At 40.4% G+C, this 16,568-nt stretch overlaps 1 protein-coding gene across 26 annotated transcripts in view; it reads right to left on the bottom strand.

Moving 5' to 3' along the window:
* epb41l2 (erythrocyte membrane protein band 4.1 like 2) overlaps nt 1–2,626 on the bottom strand; it is a 218,351-nt gene extending 215,725 nt beyond the window's left edge. For 6 of the 26 annotated variants that reach the window (XM_072556140.1, XM_072556199.1, XM_072556149.1 and 3 more), the window contains exon 1: nt 2,439–2,625. The gene's annotated coding sequence lies outside the window, so the exon portion shown is untranslated. Of the gene's footprint in view, nt 1–1,721; nt 1,746–1,931; nt 1,956–2,438 lie in introns of those variants that run through there. The other 20 variants (XM_072556130.1, XM_072556166.1, XM_072556093.1 and 17 more) reach the window with 8 other exon arrangements.
* Nucleotides 2,627–16,568: the final 13,942 nt, after the last annotated feature.

The raw sequence follows: 16,568 nt of genomic DNA on the forward strand, positions 1-16,568 counted from the left end.
TAATTTCTATCCTTAGTTTTTCAGCCCACTGGCCAATAAGGGTGCTTTCTCTTTTGCTTGGTAGAGTCTTTGTTGTCTTGTGTCGAGTGTGTTTTTGTTTTGGGATTAAATGGGATATAGTTCTAATTCCAGATTATAGGTTTGAGATTAACAAGGTTTGCCACTTCTTTTTAGAAATTAGTTTTGTGGTACCTTAAACAGGTTAACTTTGAATTAAAAGAAAGAAATCTGGTGAAAGTCCCTTTTATTCTGCATAGGAGTACAAAAGGGAATCAACACATTTATACTAACGATACCACTAACATAGCTCAATTACGAGTACATTCTTCCCATCCGAGTTGCAACAAGCGCAACAGATTAACTGAACATTTCATTGAACGCCTCCTTTCTTTGAGCAAGAGTAACTCCAAGCACCCCGTTGCATTCCTCAAATTCTATGTCCCACTCCAGATCTATCCCTGGCCTCCTGTACAGTTCCAATAATGCTCAAAAAAATGCTATGGAGCCCTTTGGCATTGGGGGTTGAGCTTCAATGCCCTATTCATTCGCAAGAACTAATTTTCTGTCACATTTCTGACACCTCCTGAGTCAGCCATAACTTTCAAGCTCAATTCCATGCAAACGTCTACCCAACCCAAACTGTACTGTTTGCAATATATTTACAGAACGGTTATTGTACAGAAAACGTTTTGGCCTATCATGTCCATGCTGATCCCTGTAAGGAACAATTCATAACTGACACTCTCCACATCCCTATACATTGCTCCTTTTCACATATTTAGAATACATGGAAACTTTACATCTCAGTAGGGGGCCACCCTGTTTATCAAATGTACTATGATTGACAAACGAGCAACCTAACCCTCCTTCAGCAAACAGATTAAGTATTCTCAATCACATACTCCATCTGCTCAACCCATTGCTCCTGGACACTGTTCCTGTTCTCGAAGCCTTCGATTTCAGCATCAGGTTTTGAACGTTCTGTCACCATAAAGCCGCACTGTAAAACTCTTCAAAATCCTTTCGCCTTGCTTTATCTTTATCCAGCTCCTGGTGTCGTCAAAAATTGTCAATGCTTCTACCTTTTCTTCTAACTTTTTCATTAACTTTCCTTGTGAAATGACTCAGTGTTGCATTGAACTCTTCGTACAAGTTTTAAAAAAGTTGAGATTGTTAAAGAGCAACCAGCGAAGAAAAAATAAAGCAAAAGGCACAGTACAGTGGCTCTCAAGACAGATCCGAATACAGTACACCCCTAAAGTACTGACAAAAAAAACTCTCGTATCCCTTCCGTACCAAAAGGTCACAAATTAAACACTCTTAAGCCTCAATAAGTTATAGGCTGGTGCCGGATGCATCTTTTATTTATCACATACCTTACAGACAAAACTGCATTTGAAATCAAAATGCGAACTGCTTAACAACAGATGTGTACCGCAGAATGCGAACGAGATGCAGCAAACCAAATGAGGGTTCAACACTTTTTAAAAAGTATCAAAACAGAAATTAATGCAGTTCTTTGGGGCAGTACAATAGTGGGGCGACTAACCCAAAATCTAAAAACAACAGTTGTTTTGGGGCAAATAACATGTAACACAGCTCGGGAACGAGGGTGACATTCGCGCGAGTCAAGTTATTGCAAAAACGAGATCGGATCCACAATTTTCAAAACCACAGCAAAACAACTATTGCATTCATTCTACAAATGGCAGCAGTCAAACCTTAACTATCGGTCAAAAAGGGATTTCCAGTTGTTATTTTTCCTTTACGAACAGCCTCCCAGTTTCAGTAAAACTGCATAAGCAAACTGTTGCAAGCGTCTGAACAGTAATCGCGAAATTTAAAAAACACGACAGCGCAGAAACTTCATTCAGAAAGTCCCCATTAAAATGAAGTTGTTTTGTGGGGGAGAAAAGAAGAGTTTTGCAAACCTCAGCGTGATAATGTGGGCGAGGCGAATATTAGCCGCGGGTCTTTAAAAGCGGAATGACTGGGTGCTCGACACGCCGCTGCTGTCAAGAGACACCGTTACACAGCCAGCAGCAAAGGGAATAGAGAGATCCGCTCAGAAAGAAAAAACAACTAAAAAGAAACTCACTATCCCTTACGCAAACACAAATCAGATGGAGGAATTGGCTGATGGGCAACATTCAGGGGGATTTCTTTCCGCTCTTGTACTATTTGGCAATTCCAGAAAGGCATCGTTAAACACACATTGCGGGGAGAAGGAAAAAGAAAACGAAAAGAGAAACCACAAAAAAAATAGTAAAAATAGTAAAAATCAGGGATCTCCACTCAAAATGGCGCCAACGCTGGTGGGGAGAATCAGACAGCGGGAGTAAAGGCCCCCCTCCCTCCCCGCCTCGGCCGGTACGATAGTCCCGAAACCGACAACTCGGAATGAATCTCAGCATTAACCCCCTGCCCACAGCGGTTACCTGCTCTCGGAGCTGCTGGCTCTCGCTGCCGCTGTTGCTGTGTGAATATTGCCCGCCTGCCCGGGGGCTGGTAACCCACACCCTCGGTGCAGACAGCGGTAAACACACCGTGCGCGCACTCACACTCCACACTTGAAATTTCACTCGAGCGCGCGCTAAACTGACTGAGGTTCCACGGCGGCGAAGGGGGGGGGGGGGCGGTACTGAGTGGCGGGCATTGCCCGCCCCCCTCGAGCGGTGGGCGTCATTCCCACTGAGGAGGGCGGGGCCGAAAGGCGGACATCAATCACCCAGGAGGGGGCGGGGCCGAGAGGGCGGCCATCAATCTCCCTGAGTGGGGCAGGGCCAAGCGACGGACGTCGGCCTACAATTAGGGGCGGGTGGTAGTTCTGGTAGCCTCCCCCCCCCCCCGCCGAAGCCAATCAATTCCTGCCTCCCGCTCTTTAAAAATCTTAAATTGTGTCTCAAACCTTCAATCTATTAGCTTGATTCCGTGTGTGACGTCAATCACTATAAATCACAGCTTTGTGAGTGGTTCGATTTTGTATCAATGATCTATTCCGCGACTGTCTGATATTTTCTGGGTTAGAGAAAGTCTTCGTCTTACATTGTGCCAAGGAAGGAGAAAGCAACAGGGTGGGACAGGAAAGGAACCTAAAGAAGTGACAGTCTGATGGTGCAGTGTTTAAATTGGAAATCCAAACCTGTCAAAAAATAAACCATGTTATAGCATATGGACCTCAACCAAAGATGCTGCAATTAATTCGGATTTCGACGTGCCGGTGTTAGACTGGGGTGTACAAAGTTCAAAATCACACAACACGAGGTTCATTTGGAAGCTCTGTGTGTGTGTGTGTGGTGCAGTGGGGTCATCTGTAGTGTCACATGAACCCAAGGTCCTGGTTGAGGCCATCCCCATGGGTACTGAACTTGGCCATCAGTCTGTGCTCGGATACTAGGCGATGTCAAAGGCATCTTGAAACTCGTTGTACAAAGGATGCCCAGCTTCTGTTGTGACATTTCAGACTTCTTAAAGAAACTCAGTACCCAAAGGGCCAATCAAACCAGGAACATTCCTTGTCACAATGGATGTGTCAGCACTGTACAGCAGCATCCCTCATGTTGACGGCATCATGGCAACAGTCTCAGTTCTCAATACTGAAACAGCTACGCGGTGATATCGACGAGTTTCATCCCACCATCAAACTCACCATGGACTATTCTTTAATATCTATCTCATTCTTGGACACATGCACCTCACTCTACTGCAAACCCACGGATAACCTTATGATGCTACATTTCTCCAGCTTCAACCTAAAACATATTAAAACAACCATCCCCTATGGACAAGGCCTACGCATACACAGGATCTGTTCAGATGAGGGGAAACATGACGGGCACTTGGAAGTGCTCAAGGATGCCCTCATAAGAATGGGGTATGATGCTCAACTCATCATTGTGCCACAAAGAGAAACTGTAATGATCTCCTCAGGAGACAGACATGAGCTGCAACCAACAGGCTCCTCTTCATCGTCCAGTAATTCCCAGGAGCCAAAAAACCACGCTATGTCCTTCGCAACCTGCAACACATTATCAATGAGGATGAGCACCTCACCAAGACCTTCCCCACACTTCCATTGCTCGTCTTTAAACAACCACCAAATCTCAAATAGAGGCATAGTACATTGGCAAGACTGAGCAGAGGTTACGGCAATGGCTGAATGGACATCACACAACAATCAACAGTCAGGAGTGTTACTTCCAATTTGGAGAACACTTCAGCGGTCCAAGACATTCGACCTTAGACCTTCGGGTGACCATCCTCCAAGGCAGACTTCAGGCAAAGTGGCCAAGCAGAGGCTGACAGCCAAGTTTGGTACCCATGGGTTGGCCTCAACTGAGACCTTGGGTTCATTTCACTCTAGAGGTGACCCCATTGCACTACACCCTCACACTCACATCCAAACACACACACACCTCTACAGACCCATACACTCATTTAGACCTTCTCTCATAGACAAGCTCTCTCTCATATGCTGACACATACACATGCATACTCATAGCCATACACGCACTCTCTCTCAGACTTATACTCCTTTATACTCACACTCATACATATACTCTCTCACAGACATTCATACTGCTCCCCCCAACACATACACCCACATGCACACATACACAAATAAGTTTGTGAAGTGAATTTGTACTTGTAGAATTACGTTTTACTTTGCTCAAAAACTGCATGAATCCATATAAGATTCTGTAAATCCCTTTTTTTAGAAACAGCCTCACACCTTCAATGCATTATCTGGGCCAACATGGCACCTATTGTTAAAATTCACTTGAGAATGTAACTTTCATATGTAAATCCCAGATTTTTTTTAAGAACTGAAACTAACATGGTCATTCTAAAGGATGGGCGACTTAGCAAGCAATCCAGGTCTTTTTCAATATATAATTTCAGTTGCATCACCCTGTAAACGTTTGCTTTAAATTCTGTGTGCTACTATCTTATACCCCACAGCCATCTGATGAATCAGCAGGGCTTTGAAAGCTAGTGCTTTCAAATCAACCTATTGCACGTGGCTCAGTGGTTAGCACTGCTGCCTTATAATACTAGGGTCTTGACTGTCTGAGTTTACATATTCTGCGTGGGTTTCCTCCCACAGTCCAAAGATATACAGGACAGGTGAATTGGCCATGTTAAATTGCCCATCGTGTTAAGTGCATTAGTCAGAGAGGGGTGGGTTGCTCTTGGAGGGTCAGTGTGGACCTGTTGGGCCGAAGGGCCTGTTTCCACACTGTAGGGAATCTAATCTAATCACCACAATCTGGTGTTGTATGGTTTTTAGCAATTAATTGGTTGAAACTCACTGCAATAAATCCTGAATTTACACTTCGAGTCATATAGTTGCTCCTCAGGTCCCATTTGAATCTTTCTCCTCTCACCTACTTGCCTGTCCTCTCACTCTCCGCAGTTCATTCCTAAACTTCTCTCAATTCGGAATGTATTTAAATCGCAGGGTTGTGTTATTTCACTGTTTTTTGTGTTGTTTTGCTTGCAGTTTCATCTAACATTGTCGTTCTTTGTGGCCAGTGATTCTTACTGCTTCTCGCAGACATTTACACAATTGGAGTAAATTGTTATCATTAAGAAGCAATGATTTTTTTTAAAAATCACCAATAACAAAGGTAGTGCTAGCGCCCAATTACTGTCGGTCGGAAATTGGCAAGTCATATTTTCCATAAATCTTCGAATTAACAGCTGAATTGAAAAGTAATTTTGTTGTTTATATTTAACAAACCAATAGGGTTATATTGACCACCATTCAAACCTTGAACTGTCACGTTCTCAATAATTCGTCAATGAACGCTTGACTGCTAATTCGCGTTGACAGCCAAGTCTCTAATATCCACAGGCAGTGGAGCAAAACAGGGGACCTGCTGGTCATGTCACAAAGGCCTTCCAGTGAAAATAAATACATTTTGTTTTGAAAAGCATGTTCGATACCCAGTAAGATTTAATATGCACGTTTCATTTGTTCAATCCCGAGTTTGTGACCAATAATAATGTAAGCTATTTTTATATCTGGGGGTTGTACTTCTGGGTCTGTTGCTGATAACAAGTTGATAATATGTCGCAGTTTTAACAGGCCATACGATACATCAAAATGAAAAATAGCAATATATGAAAATAAGAAAGGAAAGGCTACGACAGACGTGGCAGAACGACAAGCATTTTTGACCCAGAGTTTCTTCTGCATTTCGACCCAAATATACCTGTAACTTACGCACATGACCGCTCTGCAGTTTAGAAGGAATATGTGTGTGTGAGATCGAGGTTCTCACGCAAGTGCAACTTGTCCCCAAGCCGCCGTCATATACTATGTCTGTCCATCCAGCCTTCAGCATAAACATTGTCACCGCTCATCGCCAAGCACTTCCAGTTGCCGTTAGTCGGACTGTGGGAGAGAGGGCTCAACACTGCTATCAGATTTTCAGGTGTCTTCGGAAACGAACGTTTTTGATTTATTAATTTCTGTGTTTTAGGAACAAGAACCTGGCGAAGGCCGTTCGGCATTCCAAGCCTGATCCATTATTTTATAAGATCATAGCTGATCTAATTGTAATTGTAATCCATATTCCTACAGCCGGACTCCTAATAACCTCCCACACCTTTGCTTATCAAGACAATAACTACATCTTCCTTAAAAGAAAATCACAGAAAACCTACCGGATACTAATTTAGAATACATCATATGAAAACATTTAGTCTACATCTCAATGTCTTCTTCCTAATTTACTTTCCTTTTAGTGACACAAACAAGTTGTTAATTGTATCTTTCATTTTTCACCCAAGTCTTAGATATATGAGGTTCCAGCCCTGATCCATACAACTAGTTGCATCCTTCCAATCTGAAAATGACGGTTTGATGTTTCTACGAGGTAAAAACAATGACTGCAGATGCTGGAAACCAGATTCTGGATTAGTGGTGCTGGAAGAGCACAGCAGTTCAGGCAGCATCCAAGTAGCTTCGAAATCGACGTTTCAGGCAAAAGCCCTTCATCAGGAATGTTTGATGTTTCTGCTTCCTGCTAGCCAGCCAGTCTCTTGTCTATGTTAATATACTACGAGGTACCCCATGAGTTTTTGTTTTCTGTAAGAACATTTAGTATGACTCTTTAACATGTATACTGGAAGTTTAAATAGAGTACATCCACCAATTCTCCTTTATATACAGTTCTAGTACTTCCTCAAAACATTCCAATAGATTGGTTGAATCAACATTCTTGATGTCCCAGCCAATATTTATCCTTCAATCAACATTACAAAAAAAATTAGGTTATTATATTGTAATTCGTATTTCCTATGCATAAAAGTACTTAATAGGTGAAATACTTGAATAGAATTGTAGAATCCCTATGCTGCAGAAATAAGCCATTCAGCCCATTGAGTCTGCACTGACCCTCCAAAGGTCATCCCACCCAGACAAAGTCCCAACTCCAGCCCCTTATCCCATTCCTGGAATCCTGCATTAACCATGTCTAAATACCTAGCCTGAATATCCCTGGGCACTGCGGGGCAATTTAGCATGGCCAATTCTCCTAACCTGCACATCTTTGGCCTGTGGGAAGAAACAGTAGCAACAGGCAGAAACCCGCAGTGACACGAGAGAACATTGAAACTGCACATAGACAGTCATGCAAGCTGGGATCGAACCCATGTCTCTAACACATGACACAGCAGTGCCAACCACTGAGCCACACAGAAAAATCTGTCTCAGCCTTGAAATAACTGAATGAAATTACCCTAAAACCAAACACCCCAAAAAGGACTTTAGATTAAATTAGATTCCCTACAGTGTGGAAACAGGCTCTTCAGCCCAACAAGTTCACACTGGCCCTCCAAAGAGTAACCCACCCAGACCCATTTTCCTCTGATTAATGCACGTAACACTTTGGGCAATTTAACATGGCCAATTCACCTAACCTGCACATCTTTGGACTGTGGGAGGAAACCCACACAGACACTGGGAGAATGTGCAAACTCCACAAAGACAGTCACCTGAGTCATGGAATTGAACCTGAGACCCTGGTGCTGTGAGGCAGCAATGCTAACCACTGAGCTACTTGAACCCATAATCCCTGGATTACCTTATCCATTAGACCACTGGGGCTCACATTCAGTGAATGACCAGTGATTGTAAAAACCTTATTTAAATGAGTGCTTTCTAGTGTTAAATTTAAAATGATTGGTTAAATTAGGGTACTGAAAAATTTTCATGAAGTATGCAAGAAGACATAAATGGGTTGGGAAAATGAAGAGATGCACTTAATCTCAGATTGCACTGAAATCAGTCAAATCTGCACCCCATGAGCTAGAAAGATGTGCACCATAGGATCACAGAAGCATGAGTAGGTCTTTCAGCTTCTTGAACTTGCCTGGCTATTAGAGATTGCGGCTGATCATCTACCTCAGTGCCACACTCCTGTGTTGTTGTTACCTCCCTGGTGTCACTAATAACTAGAACTCTATCAATCTCTGTCTTGAACTTACTTAGTGACTGGGTTTCCGCAGCCCCTACAGTAGCAAATTCCAAAGATTCACCAGCTTCTGAGTGAAGAAATGCTCCCTCATCTCAGTCTTGAATGGATTGCCTTTTCTTCTTAGACTGTGTCCCATGTTTCTAGACATAGCTAGAAGAAACATCCTTTCTGCATCTAATTCTGTCTATCTTTTTAAAACTGTAAGTTCTATTAGATATCTTCTTATTCTTCTAAACTCAAGTGAATGCTAACCCATTCTTCTCTATCTCTCTTAACAGGACAGGCCAGCATCCCTGGGTTAAGCATGGTTAACCATTGGTGTAGTCCCTTTATTGTCCTTACACAAGGGGTCTAAAATTGCACATAGTACTCTTGATGCAGCTTCGCCAGTGCTCTAAACCACTGAATCAAAACATCTTTCCTCTTGGACTCATATCCCCTTGCAATAAAGACTAACACATTGTTTGATTTCTGATTTGTAGGTGTACTTGCATCCTAGCTTTCAAGGACTTATGAACAAGGGCATTTTTGGACATCAAATCTCTTCAAAGACTCACAATTTAAGAAATAGACTGAGCTTTTCCCATCTGTCAATGTTTTGTTTCATCTGCCATTTTCTTGTCTGCACACTCAGCCAGTCTAAATCTTGAATCCTCTACTCTCTTCTAAGACTTACATTCCCACCAAATTTTGTACACATTGTGAATCTGGGGAACAAGTGAGTTACCCTATTGGTCACAGCCTACCAATTGGAGAAATTATTTATTTCCTATTCTCTACATTCTACCTGTTAACTAATTTTCAATCCATGTTGGTATATTACCCACAGTTCCATGTGCTTTAATTTTGTTGACTAGTCTTTTGTGTCAAACTTTATCAAAAGCATCCAAAAATCCATTGGCTCTCCCATCAATTCTAACATACTCAAACAAGATAATAAAGTTTGTCAAATATAAATTCTCCTTCAAAAATCCACAGTTACACTGTTCAATCAAACAATTGTTTTTGAAACATCTAGTATTAGATTAGATTAGATTACTTACAGTGTGGAAACAGGCCCTTCGGCCCAACAAGTCCACACCGCCCTGCTGAAGCGTAACCCACCCATACCCCTACATCTACCCCTTACCTAACACTACGGGCAATTTAGCATGGCCAATTCACCTGACCTGCACATCTTTGGACTGTGGGAGGAAACCGGAGCACCCGGAGGAAACCCACGCAGACACGGGGAGAACGTGCAAACTCCACACAGACAGCCTTTGTGATAGATCTTGGAATTATTGGATGCAGATACCCTGAAATCTGGACAGATTGATGTCAAGATCCAGAGTCAGTTCTGCAAAGCCAGTCAACAAAAATTCAGTCAGAGATGGGTACAACATGAATTTGATCCTGCTAATTGCCAGGAACACAGACAAGAAATACCTTAAGAAATTATACCAGGTTACTAAAACTCAAAAAACATTCATTGTGCATTGAAATCAGATGTGTGCCTCTGCACTTCAGAATACCACCTAATTATACTGTACTCTCTTGGAAAGAGATGTATAGGGTGTTAGCCTCATCAATATCTTTGTAAATTAACTTTGCAGTAGTTTGGTTGTCTTAATTAGAAACACGGAGCAGATTTACGTTAACTGCAGCAGCGTTTGTGGTCTAACTATAGAACTTTTGTAAAAAGCTGAAAACCTGTTTATATCTTTTAAGTTATGTTAAGGGTGAATGCTGACATGAAGTGAGTTGAGTTTATCAACTGCATGGAGCTGTATATGTTTGGAGTATAACAAATATAAAAACAAGAAATTATCTTTTTGTTCGGGATATGATTAATTTCTGTATATGACATTTGTCCATGCATCCTTCTTTTTCAGGAATGATGCAGTAATGCAGAATCACAAAAAACAAGAATAGTGAAACAGAAATTTAAAATGTAACATATTCTCGTAGAATTGAAGAGGTAATATGCAAAATATTATTAATTTTACTAAATGGATTAATGGTCTATTTAACATATGAATTAAAATTAATTCAACATTTGAATTGAGTTTTGAAGATGCAGAGTTAACTTTGTTTTCAAGTCCAGAAAGCATATAAAAGTTTCAACTTCAAGAACAGAAGTTGCTGGAAAAATTTGGCAGGTGTGGCAGCGTCTGTGAAGAGAAATCAGGGTAAATGTTTTGGGTCTGGTGACTTTTCCTCAGAATAGATCCTGAGGAAGGGACATTGGACTTGAAACGTTAACTCTGATTTCTCTTCACAGATATTGCCAGACCTGCTGAGCTTTTCCAGCAACTTCTGCTTTTGTTTCTGATTTACAGCATCTGGTTTCCAAAAGTTTCAACTTTTCAGTTGTTTTCTTTGGAAAGTATTTTAATCACAAATTTACAGATTTATTATTCTGAAATTTTAACAAGGTCTAGACTCATTTTGCTCCCTATTATGCTTTGTTTTAATCTTTATTCATTTAGTCAAAGCTTCTTCATGCCTTTCTGCACATTTTCTACTCATGCGTGTTTTTCAGATTAGCAGGTGAACTGTGTGGGCACTTTTTTTGTTTCCTGTGTGAAGTGATGCTGAAATTGTTTTCAGTCAACTTGGCAAAGAACTTTCATACAATTGTTAATTTGTCTTCTATTATAGCAGAGAATAAGGACTTTACGATTCCTGTAAACGTACAACTTGTAACAATTTTTAATTCTCCTGATTGAGTTAGAAAAGGTTAAAGAATAATTTGTTTAAAAACCTCTTGAGTGTAATGATTTAAAATGGAGATAATGATTAAAATGTACAATTTAATTGAACATCTTAGGGGAACGTTAATCCTGTTTTCAATCAAAAAGTGTATTTCTGGCAGTGTTTGCTGACAACATAAAGTGATGAAATCTCTGAGTTCAAACGTATGAAATCTTAACATTCCTGTATGCACGGAGCATACAACATTAACAATTACAAGTTCAGATAATGCAATGCACTGAGACTGCTGAGTTTTGACAATGTATGCAGTAGTGCAAACACACTCAAATTAGGAACATCTGCAGCACTAATACACCTGCGTTGAGACTAGGTACAGCATAAACATATCGTGTTCAAACAAAGCAAAGCTGACCACCCCTCTCTCAGGTAAACTGTCTTCAAGAATCTATTAAACCTCTATTAAACCATATTAAACCACTTATCAATCAATCAACATTCTCCTTTCATATAGTATAAACGTTGGCTTTCCCTTTAAGTTGGGATTCTTGCGAATTGTATTGCTGAGCGCAAGATGAAAAACTTCATAAAAATGTCTTTTTTTCAGCAATACTCAAATTGTAACTGTCTTCAAGACAGGAGATAAGTCATGCCATAGAATGTACCAAGGTATTTCCCTGTAGTCTATAGGCATGACCAATTGAAAACACAATTCAATTGCCAAATTCCTTTGCATGAAGGATTCCTCCCAGAGTTAGTGCACACTATTAGACCTTGCAAAGAACCACTAACATGGCCCTTAATCTGAGAAAATTCCAAAAACATTGGCAAGAACAATACCAGGAACTCTTCATTGCATTCAGTGATCCGACCAAGGCATTTGACGTAGTAAATCATGTGAATCTGTGGATTGTTTTCCAAAGATTTGGACATCCTAGAAAATTAACTGCAATCTTGCAACTGTTTCATGACTGCAACTATATTGAGAGGGAGATCTGAAATAGATACCTTTAAAATTCTTAACAATGATAAGCGTGGCTGAACAATAATCTCTGTACTACTTACAATCTTCCTGACAATGGTTATTTACTTTATCAAGGATCAACTGCCCTCTGATTTGAGTATTAAATACCACCTAGATAGAAAACTGTTCTATTTGGTCACCGCTCCACCAAAACTAAACTGACCACCATAGATATACATGATCTGCAGTATATAGATTACTGCAGTGTTATTGTCCACTCTACACTAGATTTGTTAGCCACTCTCGATCTCATGAATTCTGCATACAAGAGATCTGGTCTGTCCTTGAATATTACCAAAATAAAATGATGTATCAAATTGGTGTGTCAAATATTCCACCTCCTTATATATTGAGAGAAAACTCTGGAACATATTATGGGAACATTGCAGCAAGAATAGTCTATTTAGCCTGTTGAACCTGCTTTGCTATTCAATTAGATTATGGTTGATTTTCATTTTCCCATTTTCCAAGGGAAAATCATCATTTTCTCAAACTATCCTCATATTCTTGATGGCTTTAATTTCCTGCTTTCTGTTTTGAATGTCCTCAATGATTGAACCTCGACAGCTCTCTGGTGTGGAGAATTCCAAAGATTCATCACTCCTTAGGGAAGTAATTCATCTGAAACCCGATCTAAAATTGCCTACTACATATTTTGAGATTATATCACCTGATTCTGGAAAATATCTATGTTGACCCTAACACAACCTGTTTTCGAAAGAATTCTTTGTTGGTGTCAATGAGGGTTCCTTTCATTCTTCAACTCTAAAATGTCACAGAGTCAAAAGCATAGCAACAGGTCCTTTAGCTCACCATGTCTATGCTAACCAAAAAATACCAAACTACACTAATCGAATTTACCTGCACTCGGTCCATAGACTACAATGTCCTGGAATTTTAAGTGCTCATTTAGATGCTTCTTAATTGTTTTGTGAGTACCTGTCTCCACGACCATCTCACACAATGTATCCTATATTTCTAGCATTTTTTTGTCAACCTTAAACTTATCCCTCTGGTCTTATACACGTCTGCCATGGGCATTCTAAAAAAAGGCTCTGTTTCCACAATCTCTTTTCATAAAATAATCCCACCATCCCAAGAAACAGTCTAATGAACCTTTGCTCCATTTGCTAAATGACAACTGCAACCTTTCTTAGATAAGGAGTTTGAAACTGTACACAATAATCAAGGTGCTGTCTCACCAAGCCTCAATACAATTCCAGCAAGATATTTTTACTCCTGCATTCAAATCCACTTGAGATGAATTTGCCTTCTTCATTGCTTGCTGAATCCAACTCAGTATAGTCAGCATTTGTTGGAAGGAGCACTTTAAGAATCTTCTAACCAAGACTCACTTCTTGATATGACTGCTCTTCACCTCATCCCACACCATGTTGTCTGCTCCACTCTGAACCCAACATGGGATTGAAAGAAGGAAAGTATGTCAGTGGATCTCTAAGATGCTGTACTTGTAACTGAGAAAGAAGACAAATCTTATTGTGGAAATGACAGGGGAGGGTCATAGAGTCACAGAACCATAGAGCTTTAGAGATCGCCCTTTGGCCTATCACATCTGAAGGAGTGATGATATAATTCCAAGTCAAGATGGTGAGTACCATAGAGTGGAAATTGCAAGTGGTGAAGTTCCCATTCATCTGCTGCCCTTATCCCTTATAGATTAAAGTGATTGTAAGCTTATAAGGTGCTACTTTAATGTCATGCTTTAGGAGTGCTGCACTGTCATTGACATATTAATGTTGAGACTGTAGTTACCTTCTCTGTCCATGTTGATTGTAGATCTCCCTCTGCAACAACAGAGATCTTCAAAGCTTCATGATTGAAGCTGCTCATGTGAGAAATCTTAGAAAATGTATGAGGTCAATACATCCTGTGGATGGAAAACATTGGAATAGTTTAGCTGTGCTTTAATGTTTCTTGATTAATCTGCCACGCTCTATAGCTTGTAGCTGCTCCTCTCATCAAGTAAAATGAAATTTCAAATAGGATTTCCCTTCAGAAAGTTGCTCCCAAATTGTGTGGGTATTAGGGAATATAAACGAAGGCTTCCTGAAGTGAAGAACTTTTCAACTAATTCCCGTCAGTCCTAAGAAATTACCAAATCACTGTAGAAACAGTCCTCAGCTGTATATTCTCCTCAAATAAACACTTCAGTTTTGATGAGTAGGTTTTGGTGACTGCACCTATCATGGAAGTCATGTTCAATCAGACGCAAGGGCAGAATTTGTGGGATTTACAGCCGACTACATCACCCCATGCAATATCTTTGACTTAAAAATGACTGCCACTCAGAAGCAGAGTTTCCACACCCAATGAAGTATCAGAAAATACAATCAGGCAAAGTTAATGCCTGTTGTAAATTCCAGCCCCCACAAAAGTGCAAGTCTTGACTTATGCCTTTGCTTAGGGACCAAATTCTTGAAACAGTGGGTAGTGTGAATGTGGCATTCTTTACCACCAACTGTTATGGAAGCAGAGTCCGTAAGCATTTTTTAAAGCAACTTGGTCTTTTAAAAGAAAAAAACGCACATGGGATCAAACTTGAAAAGTGGTATTATGCAAGGTGACTCGTGAAAAAAACCAGCCTTCACGAGTTAGAATTATATGAATCAACACCCATTGTCAATGTTTGTGACTGTCAGATTTATCTATCAATTTAGTTTCTCGTCCCTGATACAATCAGCGACATTTTATTTTGGATGTTTAAAAACTAGTCATCAAGACACTGAATTGTTCAAAATCCTAGCTTCCCAATTAATTTGTACATCAAGTTGCACTACCAGAACTGATAGATATGCATAGTTCTGACATGAATCAATCTTGATAAATGATGCACCAGGTGGCTGAGCTCTTTTCACAGACAGAACAATATTAATGAACAAACTTCATTGTCAATTCTATTTGCCTCATTAGGCTTATCACAAAATTAAACAAGCACGCAGCAAGTGCAACTCCTAGATCTTTAGATGTAAAAATAAGTTCCAGAGCTTTTAAGGCAAAGTGCGATCATTGAGTGGAATGTACAGGTCAAGAATGGGGGAATTTAACTTGATCAGAGGCAAAAGCTCAGTTTTCCAGCAGGTCAAAGTTTTGCTGTCAAGTAATTCTCTCTAAGCCGTGTGGCCGCACAGCAATTCTGAGATTCTACATAAAGCAATCGCCTGTGCCAAAGCTGTTTGCAGCATTGACCTCCAGTCCCATAAGCCACTGCCACATATGGACCTTGGAGGTCCACACAAATAAAACTAAAATTAGCAGGTATGTTGCTCAGAGCCTTTCAGATGAGTTGTGTTTCCAAACCATAAGAATGTAAAACATGGGAGGAGAAGTAGGCCGTTCAGACCACTACGCTTGCTCCATCACTCAGTGACACGGTGGCTGATCTGATAACCCTCAACTCCATTTTCTTGCCTTTTCCCCTTTGATTCCCCAACTGGTTGAAATCACTGTTTAATTTCACCTTGAATATACTTAATGGTTCAGCCTTGACAGCCCTCTGCAGTAAAGAATTCTATCCTTTTGCTAGCCTCTAAAAGCAGAAATTCCTCCTCATCTCTGTTTTAAATCTGCAAGCCCTTATGCTGAGAATATGGTCTCTGTTCTGAAACTCTCCCACAAGGCAAAACAACCCTTCTGCATCAACCCTGGCATATTCCTTAAAAATCTTCTATTTTTCAAAGAATACAGAACTAACCTAATCAACCTCTCCTCATAAGATAGCCCTTCCATACCTCGTATCAGCAGAGTGAGCATTCTTTAGATTGCCTCCAGTGCCAGCATGTCTTTTCCTAAATAAGATGCACAAAGCTGTTCACAGTATTCCAGCTGTAGTCTGATTCATGCCTTGTATACTTTTAGAAAATTTTCCCCACTTTTCTATGCCATATCCTTTGAAATAAAGGCCAACATTCTATTTGCCTTCCTTATTAGTTGCTGAACTTGCATGCTAGCTTTTTGTGATTCATGGACAGAGACTTTCAAATCCTTCTGTTACATGGCTTTCTGCAGTATTTCTCCATTTAAACAATACTCAGATCCTCTATTCTTCCTGCCAAGTATATAACCTTATATTTCACCACATCATATTCCATCTGCCAATTTTCTGCCCACTTGCTTAACCTGGCTGTATCCTTGTGTAGACTTTTCCTAACATCCTCACCATGTTCCTTCCCTCTTATGTTTATGTCATCCACAAACCTAGTTATAGTACCTTCACTTGCCTCATCCAAATCATTGATATATTGTTTCAACACAGAGGTAAACCCGTTAATTAAACTAAACACCCAGAAAAACTTAGCTCATCTCGTAATCTGTAAAATATGAGTGTCCGAGAAATCCCAAATTCC

This window comes from Chiloscyllium punctatum, chromosome 3 (assembly GCF_047496795.1).
Source record: "Chiloscyllium punctatum isolate Juve2018m chromosome 3, sChiPun1.3, whole genome shotgun sequence".
In the NCBI taxonomy this organism is placed as follows: Eukaryota; Metazoa; Chordata; class Chondrichthyes; order Orectolobiformes; family Hemiscylliidae; genus Chiloscyllium; species Chiloscyllium punctatum.